This window comes from Mustela nivalis (genome assembly GCF_964662115.1).
Source record: "Mustela nivalis genome assembly, chromosome: 3".
Taxonomy (NCBI): domain Eukaryota; kingdom Metazoa; phylum Chordata; class Mammalia; order Carnivora; family Mustelidae; genus Mustela; species Mustela nivalis.
The window spans coordinates 84,135,954-84,154,295 of NC_139022.1; the positions used below are offsets into that span (position 1 = coordinate 84,135,954).

Here is an 18,342-nt window from a genome sequence, read left to right on the forward strand (position 1 = left end):
AGAAGCAGTGAAGTGATAAAAGGAAAGATGGAATTCTAGAGATTCATGGAGGTCATTTTCCTCAAATGGGCCATCTTTCCATGGAGAGCCACAGTAGACATACACTGTCACCAGTAATAAGCAGAATTAGGAACAGTACTGGAAACTCACGTGCTCATTAGCATGGTTCCTCAAATGATTCTGAAGAAAATTATTCATGAGGTACATGAGAGAAAGACAGAGAGAAAGAGAGAGAGAGCTGGGTCTACATTTCAAAGGGGCCTTCAGTTGTAATTATTTCTCCAGGGACCTAAACTGGTCATTCAGTGATGCTTGGAATATTTTGAAAATTAGAAAACTATTTCATTTGAAGTGAGCATTCCCAGCTATTTCATTTCTACAAGTGACATTTTAATGGTAGAACCATCACGGCGCTATAGTAAATTCTGGAAGTACAGGGGTTACTTTCCTTTGGGGCTAGGTCATGATTGGAGTGATTTTTCACTGTTTAAGTTTCATTATCATCTTGGTGACACTTCTTATAATAATAACCTTGCTTTGTTCACCATCTTGTCGTATTTATCTTTCTTGACCAGATGCCATTCACACTATGACCCTGTCCCAGTAGCTAGTCAGTGCTGACCTTTGCGGCTATTAAACCCAAGGGAGCTAATAAGCAAGCCACACCAACCCTAATTAGCTATTTCCAACAGCTGTAGGAGAGAAGCAGCTCTCAGGGATCTTTCCATCATAAAAATTGAGAGAAAGTTAACTTAAGCTGGAAAGGAAAAAACCAAAAGGAAAGCACCTTGGAAAACCTAAGACTTAGCTTCTCAGCCAGACTGAAATCCTATTTTAGCACTTCCAAAGCCTTCCAGTGTGACTCTAAACACTTATCTGGAGATGATGATATTGGTTTAAAGATTCAAACACATATCCAGTGTGATGCTTCCAAAAGGTGCTAGGAGCTGAAGAATCATGAGACCATTTAAATGAGCCGGGCTAGCAAACAAGACACATTGCACATTTCAGTATAAAACATTTGGGTCATCTAGACTCCTAATCTTCCTGAATCCTCCATCTAATACTGTCTGGAAATCTGCTTTGAAAGCAAGTCATAATTACATCTTTTTATTTAGCAATGAAAATCCCATGGAACGGTGTTTATTTAATTTTAATGAGCACTAAGATTACCTAGAGGAGTCATCTCAGGCCTCATATGGTCTAATATGGGACACTCAGAATCTGTATTTTAAACAATTATGGATCAAGTTTATCCCGAATTCTGCTTTCAAAAGTTCCAGTGAGGGGCACCTGAGGTGGCTCAGTCAGTTGAATATCTGACTCTTGATTTCTGCTCAGGTCATGATCTCGGGGTGGTGAGACGGGGTCCTGCATTGAGTTCTGCCCTCAGTGCAGAGTCTGCTTGGGATTCTCTCTCTTCCTCTCCTCCTGTTTGCTCATGTGCTTGCTCTTGCGCTCTTGCTCTCTTGCTCTCTCTCGCTCTCTTAAAAAAAAAAAAAAAAAAAAAGGTAGGACACCTGAGGGGCTCAGTCTGTTAAGTGTATGACTTTGGCCCAGGTCATGATGTCAGGGTCCTGCGATCAAGCCCCAAGTTGGGCTCCCCACTCACCAGGGAGTCTGTTTCTCCCTCTCCTTCTGCCCCTCTGCCTAAGTAAATGTCAAAACATAATTATAAGGGGAGATTGGGTGGCTCAGTTGGTTAAGCATCTGCCTTCAGCTCAGGTCATGGTCCCAGAGTCCTAGGATTAAACCATGAGTCTGGCTCCCTGCTCAGCCAGGAGCCTGATTTTTCCCTCTCCCTCTACTACTTCCCTTGCTTGTGCTCTCTTATTCTGTCAAACAAATGAATAAAATATTTAAAAAAAAAAAAACAGAATTGTAGATAATACTGCTATAAACATGAGGACATGTAGATCCCTGTGAATTAGTATTTTTTCAACTGGCCCTTTTATATCCTTACTGTTTTCGATGTTAAAAAAAAAAAAAAAACTGTCTCCAGAACCAAGAAGACAAATTTATCCACTGAAAGCCTAATTTGCATAAAACTGTTAAGGTTATGACAGGGAAGTGAGCAGTAGAGGAAGACATCCCCTTTCCTTAAGGAAATAGAAGTTACAGCACCTCATCTCCATGAAACCAGGAAAGTGTGGTGAGATTCTAAATCAGTCCCTGACATTACAACGAGATCCACACAGGTGACAATACCTGCAGAGGGCTTCATAGGGGAAGACAGGAGAGACACGAACTTGACTTGGGATTAGAACTGAATAGGATTAGGGGAAAGAACGAAGAGCAATTACCCAATATCTGGAATGAACAGATGCATCAGAAGTCTAAGCCAGATGCATCAGATTCCTCCAACTGACCCACTTTATAGAGAGACATCGGGTTGCAAGTAGCTTTAGAAGTGAAGAACTCGGAAGAGATGTGAATACTAACAACACAACTTTCAGAGTGAGAAAAAGACAAGTCGGGGTGCCCAGGGGCTCTGTCGGCTAAGCATCTGCCTTCATTCGGCTCAGGTCATGATCCCGGGGTCCTGGGATCAAGTCCCACATCAGATTCCTTGCTCAGCGGGGCACCTGCTTCTCCCTCTCCCTTCCTTGCTTGTGCATGCACTCTCTCTCTCTCTCAATCTCTCTCTCTCTCAAATAAATAAATAAAACCTTTAAAAGAAAAAAAAAGAAAAAAGAAAAAGACAAGTAAATAGTTGGGATGAGGATGAATCCAGTAGCACTGAAACCAGTGTCTAGGTCTAGTGTCTAGTGCTGCCTGCGGCACCCCGTGGATCTTACATGTAACCTCTCCGTGGCTTGGTCTCCTTGCTCCCTGTTCCTCCAAGAAGGAGCCAACAGTGCTTGCCTCCTGAAGATCTCCCTGAGTTCTGAATAAATGAGAGAGGTACCTGCAAAGGACCGAGGAGTGACCCATAAAAAGGAAGTTTGCGAATTTACCAAAACAAGAGTAAACAGTAAGGGTAACCAGTAACTAGAGGGAAGAGCTCCCTCTACAGCAGCCACTGTAGCTGACAGAGCCTGAGGCAGTCTACCCGCTGGGATCAGAAAAGAAAGTCCAGGGCTCCACTCCCTGGGATCAGCCACCTGAGAGGAAGGGGGCCCCACGAAGAACCAGAAACAGAAGCCCGAGATACAAGTGAGAGATTACAAAAGCAGTAATTTCTCAATATCTTAAGGGGCCTCAAGACAACCCTCCAGTCAAACCGTAGGGAGACAGGATTTGTCTGATAGCCAGTGGTTAAAAGGGACTTTAATGGTTGCTGCCAGCCTCCAACTCCCCACAGAGAGGTCTTTGCTTTTCCCTTTATGCACAGAATCATTTCCATCCATGCCCAATTAGACTTAATCCCTATCAGCACCCTAACCCTATGTGGGAATACAGAACCAAAAGGATTTAAGAAGCCAGGACAAAAATGATCATACAAATACTTTTATAAGAAAAAGGCTATATGAGGGGCATCTGGGTGGTTTGGTTGGCTAAAACATCTTATTCTTGATTTCTTTTTTTTTTTTAAGATTTTATTTATTTATTTGACTGAGAGAGAGTGAGAGAGCACAAGCAGGGAGAGCGAGAGACGGAGAAGCAGGCTGCCCAGTGAGTGGGGAGCCCAGTGCAGGGCTTGATCCCAGGACTCTGGGATCATGACCTGAACCCAAGGCAGTTGCTCAACCAACTGAGCCAGCCAGACACCCCCTACTCTTGATTTCTGCTCAGGTCATGATCTCACGGGTCATGAGATGGAGGCCCCCTTCCCCACCTCCGGGCTCAGTACTCAGCCAGGAGTCTGTTTGAAGATTCTCTCCCTCTCCCTCTGCCCCTCCTCCCAATTCACTTTTGCACGTGCAGACACACACAACACACTCTCTCTCTAAAAACAACTAGATAAATCTTAAAAAAAGGAAAGAAAGAAAGAGGCTATGCCTCCCAAAGTAAATCTCAAAGAGGGTACATCAAACAAGAAACTTTCAGATTTTCTTTTAATCTTAAGCCCAAAACATTTTAAATGCTATTTTTTGGAAATAAATCTGAAGAAGAATGCCATAAACTGTAAGATGGTGTTATCTGTCATCAGTTTAGAGGTTATTTCCTTTGAATTCCTGGCTTGCAACTGGGCATTTTAACCAGGTGATTGGTGGTACCTGGGTTAATTATATCTTTTTTTTTCTTTTTTAATTTATTTGACACACAGAGAGAGAGCACAAGTAGGCAGAGAGGCAGGCAGAGGGAGAGGGGGAAGCAGGCTCCCTGCTGAGCAGAGAGCCCAATGTGGGGCTTAATGCCAGGACCCTGGGATCATGACCTGAGACGGAGACAGAGACTTAACCCACTGAGCCACCCAGGCACCCTGGGTTAATTATATCTTTAAGCAGAGAAACACTCAGTATGTGTAGACGTTTAGTCCTCCATTTATCCTGGTATATCTTATCAGCAATGAGATCCATCAGGAATGGCTTGACAGGTTCTTGTAGTGTGGATTCCACCTACACATACATTTCTGGATGGAGCCAAAACTCTGGGCTTCCAGCAGAAGACCTACCCATAAATTGTCAGTTGACTGGCTGATGAGCTGTGGCCCAGAGCACTCAGGACTTAGGGTCTTCACACAACTTTATCAAGCTGCCTACTAATCTCAGGGCCAAAGAGGGAAGCCCCAGACTAAAGACTGATGCTTATTCAATCATTGATTTGCTCACTGAGCACCTGTGGGCATGTGCTCTATATCTTGCATTTTGCAACATGCTGGAGACACTGTGGTAGACAAGCTGTATGAAAGACTTGGCGCTTTGGGGCACCTAAGTGCTCAGTTGGTTAAACGTCTGCCTTCAACTCGGGTCATGATCCCAGGGTCCTGGGATCAAGCTCTGCATCCATAGGGCTCCCTGCTCAGCAGGGAGTCAGCTTCTCCTCTGCCTGCCCTTCTCCTGTTGGCCCTCCTCCCTGCTTTGCTCTGCCTTTCACTTGCGCGCTCTCTCTCTCTCTCTCAAATAAATAAAATCCCTTTTAAAATTTAAAAAAAAAAAATAAAGACTTGGTGCTTTACCCAAAGGGCAATAGGAAATCACTAAATGATTTCAGGCTCTGTCAGTCAGAATAAGGTAGATTCTGCTGTAGTAACAAAAATCTCAGTGACGGAACCCCACTGTTTTGTAGCTGCATCATCTGAAATGTGAAACCCCCACAGCAAATACAGTAGAGGAAGAGAAGCTGGAGAATCATAGAGGAGTTTTCCACTGCCTCAGCCAGGAAGTGACATGTCAGTTCATCAGCAGAATTATTCACAAAGATCCTTCAAAGTTCAAGGGAACTGAGAAGTACAATTTCTCATGTGTTCAGAGAGAGGCACATGGAAATGGATTGGATGAACATATAGCTTTCTCTCTGTCACAGTTGCCAAACAGCAAAAACTATCAGATGGAAAGAAGCATTTCTGGTTATCAGACCCTCCCATTTGAGTTTTGAGTGGAACAGTTCTTTTTTTTTTTTTTTAAGATTTTCATTTATTTATTTGGCACAGAGAGAAAGAGATCACAAGTAGGCAGAGACGCAGGCAGAGAGAGAGGGGGAAGCAGGCTCCCCGCCAAGCAGACAGCCTGATTCAGGGCTCAATCCCAGGACCCTGAGATCACAACCCAAGCCAAAGGCAAAGGCTTAACCCACTGAACCACCCAGGCACCACTTGAGTGGAACAGTTCTTAAACATGGTAGATCTAGAGCTGAGGATGCCACTCACTCTCCCCCACTCTGGAGATCTGGCAGATGAACTGCCTACACAAAGATGAGTTGGTAAATAAAATGGAGTGTCCAGTTATTAATCACTGGGCACGCTGAAATACATCAGCACAAAACTGTCAGAGCCAGAAAACATCTTGGACTGGAGGCTGCAATGGATTTCAGTCTTCTTGGTCCTCCTTCCCCGAACCTAAATCTTGAGAGACAGTGAATGTGAACCAACCCCACTAGCAGCACGGACAACAGCCGCAGGCATGGCTCACCCAGCTGGATGAAGTCCCAACAGAAAGAACCTGGGAGGACGGCCAGGGGCTACAGATGGTGAATGTGCTAAATTCATGTTGGCAGGAATGGAGTAGAGTCTAAAGAGAAGAAAAGAAAGATTGGGATCTGAACCATGCTTTTCAGACACAGGTATCTATGGTCAGTTGGCCGTCCTGGGGACTGACCAATCAGACTGGCAGCAAAGGAAGTTCATGTAAAGTAAGGGATGGAAGTTGACCCTAGAAGTAGTCTTTCCTCTTCTTTGAGGGAAGAGATGGGGTGGAAGTCTATTCCTTTGTGGATGGAGACCAAAATATAAGAAGAGGGAGGGGAAAAGAAAGAGAATGAGAACACTTTCTCTCCTAACAAAAAGTGGGTAATTTTTCAATGCCAGTTTGTGATGCCCTTGTTAGGTTAAATTCCTTTTCCTATGGGAATTCAACAAGGCCATAGTACCCATGGCTGCTCTTCTTCCCCACCAGTGCAGTAGTCTTGCCCATGAAAGACTGACCATCTGGAAGATTCTGGTACTGGTTCTATCAAGAATCCAAGGGTTCTACATTTAGATGTCTAAAGGAAGCAAAATGAGATTGGATCTTGGGTCTTCTCATCTCTGTGTCTCCAGCACCTAGCCCATGGGGTGTATATTAGATCATCAAGACAGCATGAGCCAAATGAATGAAGTACCACTGGAAGAGAATTATTTCTGTCTCAGCATAGGAAGGTTATGTTCTCTGGAGTCTCAGATAATATTTTCTTGTTGGAAGAACTCCCTTCTGTGCAGCTGACCACTGGGCCAACAGTCAAAGCAAAGGCATCTTCCTGGGACCCCTCAGGCCTGCCTCTAACCTGGCTTGCAAGACAAAGGTATTCCATGGCCTGGGAATGGCAGCAAGAGTAGAATCTCAACTCTAAACCCCATCCCTCCCCTGGTCCAACCTCTCTTCCTCCATGAAGCCTCCTCTGACTACTCCAGGGCTTGGGGAACTTTGAACTCCCACTCATTTTCATCTGCTCTGTCCATGTAGGTTTTTGGGTTTTTTTTTTTTCAGATATTTTATTTTTTAATGTAATTTCAATTAGTTAACATAAAATGTATTATTTTTTTCAGAGGTAGGGGTCAGTGATTCATCAGTCTTATAGAATACCCAGTGCTTATTACATCACGTACCCTCCTTAATGTCCATCACCCTCTTACTCCATCCTGCCACCCACCTGTCCATGTAGTTCTAATTATATTTTACCTATGGCCTGTTGCTATTAGTAGGTTGTACCTATGAGACTTTTTTTTTTTATGTTTCTGTATTTTCTCTCTATAACTATAGTTAATACTTCTTGGTATCTACCAAGATGCATAATACATGGCAGGCATTTAATAAATATTGGTTGAATAATATGAACTTCATGGACTGTTTCTTGCACATGGAAAAAGTGCATTATACTACTTAATTCTCAAAAGGAGGTCATTGTTACTATCCTTATTTTGGGTGGGAAAATGGAGTTAAATAAATAACTTGTCTAAGTGCATACAATCAGGGTGAAGCTAAGCTTTGAACCTACATCTTCTGGCTCCAAAGCTGACAGTCCTAGCCATTCTGCAAATGGGTGGATAGAAGGAAAGATTTCCTGCTCGAGATATTTTTACAGGGTTTTCTCTAAGTCCAGGCAGAATACAGTTCTTCCCATTTCATTAGTCAAAAGGAGATGCCCACATATCCATGCCGGGAAGCCCACAGAATGGCAAATACCAATACAGTCACTGGGCTTAATTTACCATCAACGTCATCCAGCATCAGGACCACTCAGAAGTTGGCCTGAGCCACAACAACCCACATTTCCCAATCTAGCGGTCAAGGAAAACTATTTCTAAAGTCCCAAATCTTTATAATCAACTGAACTAGTATCTAATAGAAACTATATATATATCACTTCTCAACCTTTTGGCTAAGATCCAGTGTCGTATCTAATAGAAACTATAAAGCCAAATATTGTTGGGAAAAAAATAAATAAAAACATGTATCTTGTGCTATTCGCCTGGGTTAACAAGTGCTTCTGCGTTCAAAAGAGCCATGCTTTTAGCTCCCTCCACATGGACGGTTAGCCTGTTTCCTGCTCTTTGCTTCACACGGCCGAGAGCTCCCAGAATTCACTAGCTGGAAGGCCAGAGACCCAAGTGGCTGCTCCCCACTTCTCTGTGGCAGGGGCGAGAGCACCCTCCTAGGTGAGGGGCCCATCCCTCGGGGACAGGGAAGGCCCGATGCCTTTCAGAAGGGTAACAGCAGCCATGTGGGGACTGACAGTTTCCAGCCAAGGGAGCTGTCTGGCCTGCTGATCCCTCCACGGCAGAAGCCAGGATGACACAGCCAGCATCCTGGTGGGTCTCCTCAGTGGGCCTTGTTGGCCCATTACGCACAGCAAGGCGAGGCTCTGATGAGGGAATTCGGCCTCTTTTCCACACTGCAGGCTCCTTCTTGGTGAAACGCAGACCTATTTCTAGACCCAAATGAACCTTTGCACTGAGGCTCATTTTCACTTCTTTTTCACCTGGTCACAAATCAAGCAGGCCTTCCACTCTGTGGGACACTCTGTCTTCACAGGAGAAGCTCCCTGACAGTCCCTGATGGTCCGGGCTGGCCTCCCACAGGCCTTCTCAGCAGATTCCTAGCAAAATCCAATTAGCCCCACATACATCATACCTATGGCCAGAAACAGCTATTCAGATAAATCTCAGCCTAAAAGGCAAGGGCGTCTTTTCAAGCAAGGCAACAGGGGCAAACTCTTTCTGGATTCCTGACAATAATCTTTTAAAGAACGCGATCTTCATCTGTATGCTAAAATACAACGGACGTCACCAGAGTGGGCCTGATGACTCATCCAGCCCGGTCAGATGGGAGATGAGCCAAGGAAGCTCACAGATCTACTTCAGAGGAATTAAATTCTGATTTGCAGAAAAATTCAATTGTGCTTTCATCCCAAAGCAAAACATAATTAGAGGACTTTCATTATCTACTTGCATACCCGAAGCCAAGGAAAGTGCCAAGTTAATATTTTCCCCTCTCCTTCGGAGGTAGCTCGAGGCGGCGTTTCTGCCATTACACCACCTTTCCTTTGAGAACTCAAAATGGTGGCTCAGTTTTTCACTAATTATGGGACAGCTGCTATGAATCATGAAAGGGAAACAGTATCAGAACCTTTGTTTTCCAGATTTAAAAAAAAAAAAAAAAAACTAAAACACAACTTTTCAAATAAACAGCCTAAAAAAAAAAAAAAAAAAACTAAGATTCAATGGCACAGCTCAAGTCATATACGAAGATCTGCTCTCTGGAAACACTGGGTCTTTCAGGGTCTCAGACTCCATTGTGTCTAGAATTCGATCTGTCCCCTCCCACCGCGCCTCCCTCTGGGCCTCCCACCCACGGCGAGCACCTTCTCCTCCATCTGAACATCTCTTTCCTTAGTATATGCTTTCACACAACTCTGCACCCCTTTTACATAGCACTTACCAAAATTTAAAACAGTACATTTCTTTTTGTGTTTATTCCACCAACATCTGTCTCCTCCACTGTCAGCCTCCTGAGGGCCAGGGTCCCCCTCCCTCAAATAATATCTGCTGGCGGCTTGCCACTCTGTCACCATGGCCACGACAAAGCCGTTTGTTGATAAGAAAAGATTGGTCTTTCCCAAACATGAACACATGACGTTTGTACATACAGACTAACACTATACTAGCAAATCATAGAAATTAATTGGCTAAGTTTTCAGTTCTTCAGTGATATCTGCAACCATAATCATTAGCCCCAGAAGAGCAGAGCCACACCAGGATAAAACAGAATCACCCACATGACTTCTCAAACAAGGGAGCATCTCCAAGATTGCATTGTGCCTCAAGAATATGAAGTGTGTCCTTACCTGTAGCTCTTAATTGCTTCAATATCCAGAGACCTCTGATAACAAGAGGAGTCAGTCAAGTAAACAAGGTCGCTGAAGAAAATCCCCAGGTCGGATCTGTAATAAAGGCATCAGAGTGAAAACATGTATGAGCTTAAAATCTTAATTTTTAAGATTTTATTTATTTGACAGAGATCACAAGTAGGCAGAGAGGCAAGCGGGGGGCGGGGTGAGCAGGCTCCCTGTTGAGCAGAGAGCCCGATGCAGGGCTCGATCCCAGGACCCTGAGACCATGACCTGAGCTGAAGGCAGAGGCTTAACCCACTGAGCCACCCAGGTGCCCCTGCCATCCCCCTTTGACACAGATTTTCCTGTGCCAGATACTGGGCAGACCTCATCCCTGACAATATTGAGAAGCAGGTAAGATGTAGGTAAAATGTGGGTTTTATCATCCCAACTCCTTCCAGCAACCCTTCCTTCTCACCTTTTCACAGACTCTGTTCATTCTTCCTCTCTGAGCTCAGTGCTTGGTCCCTCCACCCCACTCACCCTCTGCTTAACCCACTCTCCTGGCCACTAACTAAAGCTCTCTCTCTACATCACTCCCCAGGTGCTGGGCCTCATTCTCTTCTAACCTCTCCTGTAACACCCACTGGTTCCTAGGAAATGAAGCCTTGGCCAGATGTCAATAATTAACAGCAGGCTAAGTGGTATTTGAGTCACAAGTAATATCACCCCCAAAAGGTAATTTTGCTAATTGTGCAATATCAAGCATCAGTTTTGAGTTAGTAATATACTCCCAAATTAGAGTAAACTCGGACCTAATTGTCCTATACATAAAACAGCTTCCCCAATCCCAGAGGAAAAAGTCCTCTGGCGCAACAAATTCCAAGAGACTGGAACTAATCATCATTTTACTTCTGAATTTCCAAGATTCTTTTGCAGCTGCAGGAAACCCTAAGAAGATTTACCAAGGAAAAACAAAAACAAAACACCTGCCTGTGACCTCAGCAACTCCCTCTGTTCTCCCCCACTCCCCCGCCCCTGGGATTTATCAACTCAAACTATTTAAGAGCACAGTGGGGACTTCACGTTTTTATCACCGTAATATACTTCTGAACTGAAAGGGTACAATATAGCAAAAGAAAAAAAAAAGAGAGAGAGAGAGAATTGGCAGTCAGCATTATGACTTCTGGAAAAACAGAAGTCACTGCTGCTCTTTTGGTTGGGTGTGGTTCTTTAATCTGCTTCTGACATCTCTGAAGCTGAAGTCCATTTCAGACAGCAGAGAACAGGGTTCATGCGAGGTCAGATGCATGGCTCCTCTCTGAGCCGCCAGGAATGGCTAGACATTCAGTGCTAACTGTCTCAGTGAGAGGGGCATCGGGGGGCACATCATACTTCTCCCCCTCCCTGTCTGCTCCCCGTCCAGACTCTCATCTGCATCTCTTCCTGGCCGAAGTCCTGCCACCAGGCTGGGACCTCTCCCATCAGTCCTACTCACTCATGACCAGCATGATCTGTCAGAACACAGCAAAGGGCCAGCACATTGTAGAGTCTGAGTAGATGTCTACTTGTTGAGAGTAAATGTGAATGGATAAAATCTTGCGCGAAACTCTGAGCGCTTTCTTAATCCGGGAGCATCCAACAGCTCAATAGGGAGTGGGAGAAGGAGCCGCCATTTTGACCCAGACATTCGTAACAACAGCATCATGTTTTTAATCACCAAAATAGTATGCAAAACAGATAGCCCTCCAGGATATGATGAGGTTCAGAGAAGTATGCAGCTGGGGAAGTGTTAGGCTTGAGGTAGGGGATCTGAGATGGGGTGACAATATCTGTTATATATATTACACAGACTTTTTTTTTTTTTTTAGTTTAAATAGGCCATACATGCCTATGGTTCAACTATTCCTCAAAAAATGAAAAAGGTCTACCTTGAAAAGTCATCTCACCACACTTGTCTTTAATCCACCTGTTTTCTACCATCCAGGTAGCTACTGTTATTGTTTTTTTGTGAATTCCTAGAGTTTCTTATTGCGTATGACAAGAATATTATCCCCACAACAACCTTTTTAAGCAAAAAGTAGCAAACTACATGTACCCTCCTACATATCCATCTTGATAGCTCCATAGTATTTTGTTGTATGGATATACTCTGATTTACCAGTCCCCTATTGGTGAACATCTGTGTCATTTCCAGTCTTTCATTATTCCAAATGGTTCGACAATGAATAAGCTTGTACAAAATTCGTTTGACACCTGTGCATGTATACCTGCAGATAAATTCACAAAGCACAAATGCTGTGTCCTTTTCTTTAAGCTACAAGCTTAACCATGTGCTTTGCAGGCATTAAAACATCCTTGGGTCAAGATTACAGCATCAAAAGAACCACATCGATGTTGATCTAAGACAGGAAAACAATTTCAATGGCATTGGCCAAGGTTGGAGGTTGATCAATTTTCAGCTACTCCCAATTTCTTTCTTAAATGTTATAGATCTCTATTGGGTTTTGGCCATTGAGAATCAAAATCCTTAAAAAATGGCCTGAGTACCAAATTAATTGTGCATCTTCTGTTTATGTTTCCCAGAAATCCATATGACCTCGGGCAAAAATTCTACATTGAATTATAGCAAGTGCTTCATGATTCCTATTGATAGAGATTTGTCAGGAGCAACATAGAAGTGGTGAAAAAGAAGGGTGTTTGGAGTAAAATTGAACAGATAAATACTTCAGGCATAGACCCAGAGTATGAGACTAGTGGTGTCCCACATGCAAACACACTCACCAACAGGCAATGGTGTTGAAATGCTCCTTAATAACCAGGTTGTTCTATGTGTGCTATAAAATCAAGGCAAGCATATAAAAGAAATGTTCAATAAATGGAGAGACATATGTTGACACTAGATAAAAATAAATAAATAATGTGACCAGCAATTCAGCCCAGTCTCACTCCTGACATCCTGATCCATAATATCCAACTTCTTACTCACCATCTTCATTGGAATGTCTCAAACATACCATGGCTAAAACTGAATTACCTGTATGCCCCTCAAGAATCTGCTCCACCTACAGTGCCCATCACAGTTGAAGGCAAAGCTATTCTTCCAACTGCTCAAGCCAAAAACCTTGGTGTCCCCTTGACTCTTCTTTTTCTCCTATATCCAATATCTAGTGCATTGAAAACCATATTGGTTCCAACTGGGAGAGTATCCAGAGTCCTAGCATTTCCCACCACCTCCAGTGCTACTAGCCTGGTCCAAGCCACCCTCTCCTATCATGTGGATCACTGTGTGAGCCTCCTACCTGGCCTCACTAGCTCCCCAATGTCTATGCTTCACACAGAGAGTAAACTTTGAGAACATAAAGCTAGGTTATCTTACACCTCTGATCAAAACCCTCCAGGGCTCCACTACCTCTCTAATCTTACTGTTATCTACTCTCTCCCTTAGCCACTTTCTTCTAGGCACAAGGAATTCTGCACAGGCCATTGCCTCTGCCTAAAACATCCTACTCATTGATGTCCCAAAGACCTACTCCTCCACCTCCTTCAAATCTCTGCTCCACTGTCACTTCCCAAAAAGACCTATCCTAAGCACCCTTTCCAATTAGAAAGCTGTCCCTTCCCCTGCCCCAATTCCCTTTCCTCCTTTCCCTATCCTCTTTTTTCCCATAGCACTCATCACCTCCCAACATCCCCATTGGGTATTCCTCGGTTGCTATGTTGACTATCTCTGTCTCCCCCGCTGGAGTACAATCTCCTCAAGGGTGGCACCTTTTGTCTGTTTGGCTCACTGCCCCTGTATTCCCAAGGGCCTAAACCATGTCTGCTACATAGCAGATTCTTTAAAAATATTTGTAGAACAAACGAAGGAGTGTCTTCTTTGTAAATTTCTTTAAATGAGCACGTACCATTTTAACAATTAAAATATTGGGCCAAATGTAGGATTCGGTGTTTTTCTCACCAATCAACTAATTTCAAAGACTGATTGACCCAAGGGTTCTCTCTTTGAACTTAAACAGAATTAACTCCATGCATCTCCTAAACCTAACCCTAACCCTATCTGCATCTCCAGGTTCACTGACTATCCCAATATCAGAAACTGTGCAGCCAATTTTTTTTTTCAGCCTTTGGTGACTCCTCTCCAGCGCTAACCGTTAATATTCTTCTCACTCTGCTAGAGCTATTAAAACAATGACAAAGACAGCCTTAATTAGCCTTTGGATCCTCCTGAATAAGGCACCTGTGTGGTCTCCTCGAAATACCTTAAATGTTCTACTTGGAGGCAAACACAGTTTCCCCGTCAGCTAGTTTTTACCTCTTGGGTAGACAGCATCTTCCTACTGGCTGAAATTTAGGCAGCAGGATTTGGTCATTTAGTGCTTTGCTTTGCTTTTATCACCAGTAGCTCATGTGTTCTCAGTTCCCCAGCAGAACTTCTTTCAATTCATCCTGCTTTCGGTTACAGATGAAGTGTTTCAGACCAAATACCAACTGCTATAACCCTCAGCCAAATGGTTTGGGTAGAGGAAACACCCCAGTCCCATAATCTCCATGAGGAACCCAAACAACAATGTCATCTAACTAACAGTCAACATGATTGCAAATGAAAGGCAGGGCAGTAGCCTGTCAAGCACAGAGAACTTGGAGTAAGACTACACTGATCTGAGTCCTTTCTTTGCCCCTTGCCTGTGACCTTGAGCAAGTCACAGTGCCTCCTGTCGGTATCAGAACAGTTTTATTGATTCTGATCAACAATAGAATATATCTGCCATAGGACTATTGTGAGGGTTAAGTGAATCACACCTACTACAGAGTAAATTTCTAATACATGACATTGTAACTTATCACTCAAGTTCTGCTGCAGAACAAACTCCCTACCTGTCCTCCCTTTGAGCCAGATTGGTACCCCGAAGCCCTCTCCCTGTAAAAAGTTTGGGAGAACCCCTGATTTAGGCAGGAGTTGCCAAACATTTCCTAGTTTTCCCCAGTCACCACTCTACCAGCTCTAAAAAGGAGATGTCTGTCTGCCCGTGTAAAATAACCTTTACACAGAGACACCCCCTCCCTGAACTCAGTGAACATTTGGTAGAGAACCAAATGAGCAGAAGAGCACAGACCATGTTCCGCTGAAGGAATTTCATTCTCTGCCCTGTGAGCAACAATAAAGTTAGCATTTTCAGATGGAATCTGGAAATGAAACAAAATCCGCCATCCTAAAGTGTAAATTTCCATGACCACCTCAATCCCACATTGTGGCAACCCCAAATATTATTTTCGCCACTGTTGATACTTGATAAGACTCACCAGTCAAAGCATGCAAATGCAATTAAGACTGGAGGCATCTCCCATTTTCCATCTTAGTCAATGATGTCAATGCCAAGCAGCTTCTTGAAAAGTCAGAGTTTCCAGTATTCTGGGCCCAAATTTCAGACCAAGAGCCGGGAAGAGATGGAAATCCCATGCAATCCTAACTCCACACAGGCTACTTGGGTTCTAACATTTAACCCATTGATCTCACCTGGATGGAAGAAAATTTTATTTGTTGCCAAAGTGAATTATGTTCTAAATGATTAAAAGAGAATTTGTTTTCCCTGCCATTCTTGCCCTCCAGGAATACATCTCATTAAGAGAGAGTAAATTATAAGGCTGATGTTCTGAGGGCTCTGCCAAAATCAGAGAGACTAGGAGCGGACCTACAGACACAAAGAAGGAATTCGACTTAGAAATGTCACACTGCAGATTGCCAATTAAAAACCTTTGTCGAGATGCAGTCAGGCATGGAAGATGTCACATGTTGTGAGAAGATTTAGAGGCGCCAGTGCCCTTGTGCGTGGATTTCTCCCATCAGCTTGGCCATGGGGTGGTATCCGGGCACCTGGTGAGGGAGGGCATTCCTGCCAGTAACACCAAGACTCAAAGAAAGAGTATGGAGAGAATGAAGAACACTATAATAATCTGAAACTCAGATTATCATCCTACTACTAATTCTACTACAAAACTATCAGTTCTCTGGGCCTCAGTTTATCTTCTTCATAGTAAGGATTTGAGCTGGAGGATCTCCCAGGCCTGTAACTCCAGTCACAGGAAACGGAAGGCCGCTCCCCTCCACAAAGGCTCATTGTTGTGGAATTTCTAGATCCCATGCAAACATAATCTTTAGAAATTAGCGCTTTATTGATTTTTGACATGTGCTGTCATTGACACTTCTGTTTTATGTGTGTTAATTAAATGTTATTATTTGCCACTGTGTCCCGAGGCCATGTGTTGGGAGTGGGTGAGATTTCATAAATCAGACCTGGAGGTCTGTGTGGGGAGTTCATTGATCTTCTCATGATGTCACTGCAATTATTTCCCTTCGGTCAATAGAGAAGCTTTGATGTCCTCTTTACAGATGAGAGAAGGCTTCTTTCCATGTATCTCCCTCCTTGTTGAAAATGCACAAAGCCCTCTCCAAAAGTCACCCGCCTCTGACATAAAAATGAACGTTCTGCTTTGTTGTCAATGTGCTGCTATTATTAGATGCTCCCATCTCACTCGGAACCACCTCCACTGGGGGCCTGGGAGCCTGTTTCACTCTGTGGCATGTGGTTTTCTGCGTGTTCTTCTCTCTGCCCAATTTTGGTTCCCCCTTTGGTCCCTACACACTGTGCTACAAGCACTGGACCACCATTAACAGGCAACTCTTCCAGATGCTTACGTCATCAGGGATGTCATTGTTTATCACCCTGTCTACACCCCACATGTCCGCCTCGCACAAAGTTAGTGCTCAATGCGTGTTGCTTGAATTTAATCAAGGGAAAAGAGTTGGGAATCTTCCTTTCTCCCAAGTAGAATCATCTTAGAGCTAGCTGAGATTCACTTCAGGGCCTGTATCCCAACCAGGACCTGGGCTAGAGGAGAAGAGGTTATGGGTTTGTCTGTTTTTTTATAAGAGAATCATTGTACATGTTAAATCCAACCAACATGAATGTTCTAAAAACATCCCATTATATATAGTGTATTCCTAGAATACTTTGGCGGGTGGAGGATGGAGTGGTGGGAGAGAGGGTCAACCATTGTCCTCATGCTCGAAAAACCTTTCCCGAATATATATCTACCTAGAAATTAGGGACCAGAGCAAACACAAACATTCCTTCCTACTCCCGTCTCCTTCAATCCAAACCCAATCAAACCCGATCCATGCTCCTCTGAGAAACAGGGTCTTTCCCCACCCTAACGTTTTCATTTTTCAAAATTTCTAAAGTCACAGATTTTTGCTGGATTACACTTCTATTTGATGATTGCTTATAGAGCACTGCATGTCAGGCCACAATGCAAGTACACCACAGACATTACCCCATTTATCCTCAACACAATCACACAAGGTGGGCATTGTTATTACTCCTCCTCAACCTACGGATGAGGAAACTGAGTCACAAAAGAACCACATCCCTGGGTACCAGGGCCAGGACGAAAACCCAGGCAGTTAAGCCCCAGAGTCTTTTTTTTTTTTTAAACCACTATTTTAACTGTAGCTGCCCCCACCTTTGTCATGGCTTGATCATCGTAAATTTCATGTCAGCCTGGGCTCTCCAGCTGTGCCAGGAGCTTCCTGATGGGTGAGACCATGACTTCCACTGCTTTTATTGCCTCCTCCCTCCACATTCATCTAATGAATATTTATTAGGCACCTCCTCTGTGTTAGGATGTTCTAGGTTCTAAGAATATGGCAGTGAACCAGACTGTCAGGATCCCTATCTCATAGAGCTTACATTCTAATGAGAGGGAAAACATAATACCCAGGTAAACAAACCAGCTAACCAATTGAGAAGATGGAGATCATCACAAGGGCAATGAAGAAGATGAAAGAGTGATGGGACAAGAAAGGTCTGGGGCAGAGAAGCCGTATTAGCTCACACGGCAAGAAAGGGCTCACTAAGGATGTCATATCCACACTACACTATCCTAAATAAAAACAGTCAGCACTGTGAAGATTTGAGGGAAGAGAACTCCAGGCAGGAGGTCAGAAGGTACAAAGGCCCTGAGGTAGAAATGGGCTTAGCGAATCACAGAAAAAGAAAGGTGCCTAAAGAGTAGCAATCAAGGTGGGGTACCTGGATGGCTCAGTCATTAAGCATCTGCCTTTGGCTCAGGTCATGATCTGAGGGTCCTGGGATCAAGCCCCAAATGGGCTCCCTGCTCAGTGTGGAGCCTGCTTCTCTCTCTCCAGCCGCCCCCCCTCACCACCAACGCTTGTGTTTCCTCTCTCACTATTTCTCTCTGTCATGAATAAAGAAAGATCCTAAATAAATAAATAAAAGTAGCAATCAAGGAGGAGAGGGGAGGGAAACAGAGCTTGACGGTGCAGATCTCAGAAGTTTGAATCCTGTGCACCAGGGTGAAGAAACCACATGATGTGGCTCAGCGCTGAGTCCCACCGCTGGACACCTGTGG

At 43.9% G+C, this 18,342-nt stretch overlaps 1 long non-coding RNA gene across 1 annotated transcript in view; it reads right to left on the reverse strand.

Moving 5' to 3' along the window:
* LOC309860676 overlaps nucleotides 1-18,342 on the reverse strand; it is a 194,916-nt gene that overhangs the window by 144,644 nt on the left and 31,930 nt on the right. Inside the window, exon 3 of the long non-coding RNA XR_014309524.1 lies at nucleotides 9,925-10,020. This is a non-coding gene — a long non-coding RNA (uncharacterized lncRNA). The remainder of the gene's footprint in view (nucleotides 1-9,924; nucleotides 10,021-18,342) is intronic.